At 38.0% G+C, this 4,364-nt stretch overlaps 1 pseudogene; it reads left to right on the top strand.

Moving 5' to 3' along the window:
- The first annotated feature begins 2,460 nt into the window (after positions 1 to 2,460).
- On the top strand, positions 2,461 to 3,580 carry LOC123927594 (annotated as a pseudogene).
- Positions 3,581 to 4,364: the final 784 nt, after the last annotated feature.

The following is a 4,364-nucleotide window of genomic DNA, read 5'->3' as shown; positions in this document are numbered from 1 at the left end:
TTACTGCACACAGTAGATAATTAAGTTAAGGCCAACTAAAAATTATCAGCTTTATTTCATTGCATGATCATTTTTAAAATTAAAATATTGGGCTGCCTGGGTGGCACAGTTGGTTGAGTGTCCAACTGTTGGTTTTGGCTCAGGTCCTGATCTCAGGGTCGAGAGATCAAGCCCTGCATCGGGCTCCATAGTGTAGTCGGTTTGAGGTTCGTTCTCCCTCTGCCCCTCTCCCACGTGCTCACTTGCTCTTTCTAAAATAAACAAGTAAATATTATTTTAAAGATTTTATTTATTATTTGACAGAGAGGTAGAGAGAACAAGTAGGAGAGAGCAGCAGAGGCAGAGGGAGAAGCAGGCTCTCCGTTGAGCAGGGAGCCCGATGTGGGGCTCAATTCCAGGACCCTGGGATCATGACCTGAGCCAAAGGCAGAGGCTTAACTGACTGAGCCACCCCAGGCATCCCTAAACAAGTAAATATTAAAAAAAAAAAAAAATTCAAAGAGTTTAGGCAAATTAGATTGACAAGTAATATTATCTATATCCATGAAAGTTTCTATAATATATTCAAAGAAGCCTAAAATAACTTAGGAGATCGAGAAACAATTTCTTTAAGATTCTCTCTCCAAAAGAGTGGTCTCGGTATACCAGTTTCATCCATATGTTCAAGAGATACTCTATAGATACTCTGTTCCAGGCACTGTGCTAGACTACTGATAAACATTGGTGAATAGAAGAAAATATAAGTAGACTCTACCTTACAGTATCTGTTGTATTGTTTTGGATCAATTGCCCAGTAAAATGAGAGACCACTTGTCAGTTATGTTGGCACTAGGTGTGTAGTTATAAAAACAACAGCAAAACAGATAACAATGCCCTAAAGTAAAACAATAAAGAACGTGATTATTTTTAATAAGTTCTCACAAATTTCAGTTAGGAAGAAAGGGAAGGATCCAGAATTTAACAATTACTTTATTCATAATCAAATACATGGTAATATACATACAGAGAAGTTATTCTATTAAGAAAGATAAAACATTATTGAGACGAAAGAATAGATACTGAAATAGGCAAGAAAAGAGCCTTAGAACAGATCCTTTTTTCACAAAGCATGGTGAAGCCTGAAGAATTACTATAATAAAATAACAGGTAATATTTTGTAATTGCTTACACCATGCCAGAAAATGACAAACCAATATGTATGTTTTATATCCTGTAATTCCTTCAAATAAAATTATTGCCATCTTATATATGAGAACACTGGATTTATATAGTTTGGTAATTTGTCCAAAGTCACAGAACATGTCACCTGAGCCAGAATGAGTTCAAGCACAAATCTTCAGGTCTCCAAAAACCAACCACTCATCCACTATATTCTGTGGACAATGACTGATAAATTTGGGACACCAAACATTCTATATCTTTTTAATGGAACCAACTTCACTGGTGCTTTCCTTTGTTTTTTCTGGATGGTAACTAGCTCAGAATATTTACTTTGTGAACATAATAAAATTAAGGAAAATTAAGGAGTGAGAGAAAAAACAATCATGTGAAGATACAAGCCATGATACATTTGATTTCTGAATAATTTTATTACTATAATTAAAAACCTCTACTAGAAAATTATCAAAAAGCTTATTTGACAATTAACTATCATTTAACTATTGTTCATATTTTATGAAAATCTATTATTGATATTAGTCAGTGCTTAAAATTAAAGTAAAATATGTAGGATTAAAATACCCTTATAATTTTTTTCATAGACTATTATTGGACATACCGAAAAATAAGGAAAATCACATAAAATAGCATATTTAACAATTTTGTCTATATGACTAAATATGTTATCAAGTATAACCTAATTTTCAATTGGATTCCAACCTTAATTGGAATTGTCTTGTTCAACAAATAATTATGCACCAAACACACAAAAATATGGTAATATGCCACGCTATGTGCAATCATTTTGCTTTCTTGAATTACTGGAAGGATTTATAAAGCTCTACAGAGTGTACATAAATGTGAAGGATAGTATTCAGGAGGAGGAGAAAAGCACAGGCAATTATCAGGCAAGAGTGAGACATTCAAAAACAGCTTTCAAATTGTCACCTCATTGGCACAGAACACTCTTTATCTATGGGCCATAAAGCACCAAGCTAGATATCAGTTACGCTGGTCTCCGAAGCTACAGTCTCATCTGAGAATGGGTATTTTGTATGCTATCTGGTTTTACTGTCCAAGCTCGGCTACATGATCTGACTCAATAACTCAAAAACTAAAACTAAAAGCTAACTCAAACAACTAAAAGATAACAGAAATTCTGTCTGAAATTTAGATTATATATGGATGTGTGTGTGTGTGTGTATACTTATAGTCTGGATACAGGCTGGCCCATGATATGTTTCAAATCTTACCACAGAATTATTTTAGTCATTAAGCAGCACATGTAATCTTTTATTGGCCATGAATCAGCAGCACGGTTCAGGCATGTCTGAAGAGAAATTCAGGTTTGCAACAAAGCAGCTGAGAACAATCCTATGTATATATATATGCCATTTAAAAATCTCAGCACGTGGATTTTAATCAAATGCAACACAAAACCAGTTATCTAAAAAAACTGTTTTGTAATATTTACATAAAGGTATTCATTGATCTGGAATTTAGGCTTAAATTTAAATTAACATATTTTAAATAATTAAAAATAAAGGAGAAATTGTAATAGCATTAAAGCAATTCTGAGAAGGGGGCACGGCGGAGATGGTCCATGAGTCTGCCGTCACGTGTGTCCTGCTTTTGCTCAGGCAGCTTCCAGTCCTGACTTCCCAGCAAAGCAAACTTGGGAAAGCCCGCCCAGAGCTACCAGACCACCCTCCAGGAGGGGAAGTTTCGTGACTACGGAGAGAAATACTCGGTCCTCTTTTTTACCAGCTGGACTTCACCTTTGTCTGCCCTCTGGAGATCATGCCTTCCAGTGAGCATGCCAAGGACTTTGGCAAGCCAGGCTGTGTGCTACTGGGGGTCTCTGTAGACTTCCGGATCCCCCATCCAGCTTGGATTAGCACTCCAAGGAAGGAAAGAGGTTTGGGCTTTCTGAACGTCCCCCTGCTGGCTGATGTACCGGAAACCTGTCCCAAGATTATGGCCTGCTGAAAGAAGATGAAGGCATTGTCTACAGGGATGTCTTTATCATCTATGGCAAGGGTGCCCTTTGCCAGATCACTGTCAGTGATTCACCTATAGGGTGCTCTGTGGATGAAGCTCTGAGGCTGGTCCAGGCCTTCCAGTACATACATGAGGTTGGGAAAGTCTGTCCCGCTGGCTGGAAGCCGCTGACTGGAAGCCAGGCAACAACACAGTCAAGCCCAACATGGACAACAGCACGAAACAGAATATGTCTCCAAACACAAGGAGGCTGGCAGACAAGTGGAAAGCTTGGGCTGTTGGTAACACCTACATCCTTACCTGGATACCTCATGCTGACCCAAGAAAGGCCAGACCCTCCCCTTTAAACTCCATAATCCATGACCCTGGAGGGCTAGGCAAAGCCTTCTCATTCTCCCTGCTAGATGCTGGTGAATGGTGACCCCTTTCCAGGAGCTCACCTAGCTGGGCATAGGCCCAGAAGTGACCAATAAAGTATGAGGACAGAAAAAACAAAAACAGAAGCAAACCAAACAAAAACAAATTTCTGAGAAGGGGAAGACCTTATACTAGTACACTTTTACAATGAGAAGGAAATAATTACACATTTATGTTTGATTAAAGACCTATATCCAGAATATATAAGGAATGCCTACATCTCTTACACATCACCAAAGAAGATTTACAGTTGTCCAAAAGATGGTGGAAAATCCTCAAAATCATTAGTCATTAGAGAAGTGAAAATTGAAACAATGTCATACTCTTACACACCACTGCAAAGGCTAACTTTAAAACAACTGATGCTAATAAGCTTGTGCAGTTGGTAAGAAAGTCAAAATGTAACCACTTAGGTTGGTGGTTTCTAATAAAGATGAGGATAATATACTTGATTATCTCACATCTGGGTATTTACCCAAGAGAAATGAGGATACATATCCGCACAAATCCTTAGATCCCACATAACTTATTGTTCCTCTTGTAGACTTCGTCTTTGGAAGCATTCAAAAGTTGCTTTCTTAAAATCCCGAGAGGAAGAGTCAGGGTGCTTTCACTGTGTAAACTGAACACATGAAGGGACCTGTTTGTCACACTTCGCACCTGGTTTGTATTCTCCTGTGTTACACAGGCTACAAGATCCACTTTTTCAACCTGCCTTTAATTCACCTGGTTTCTCTAAGAGTTGTCCTGGTTTTGTTAATGTTTTCTTGACTAAAAATTCCAGGGGA

This window comes from Meles meles, chromosome 17 (genome assembly GCF_922984935.1).
Source record: "Meles meles chromosome 17, mMelMel3.1 paternal haplotype, whole genome shotgun sequence".
NCBI lineage: Eukaryota > Metazoa > Chordata > Mammalia > Carnivora > Mustelidae > Meles > Meles meles.
Note: the sequence above shows the minus strand (reverse complement) of the source record. Positions and strands in the feature narration are given on the sequence as shown.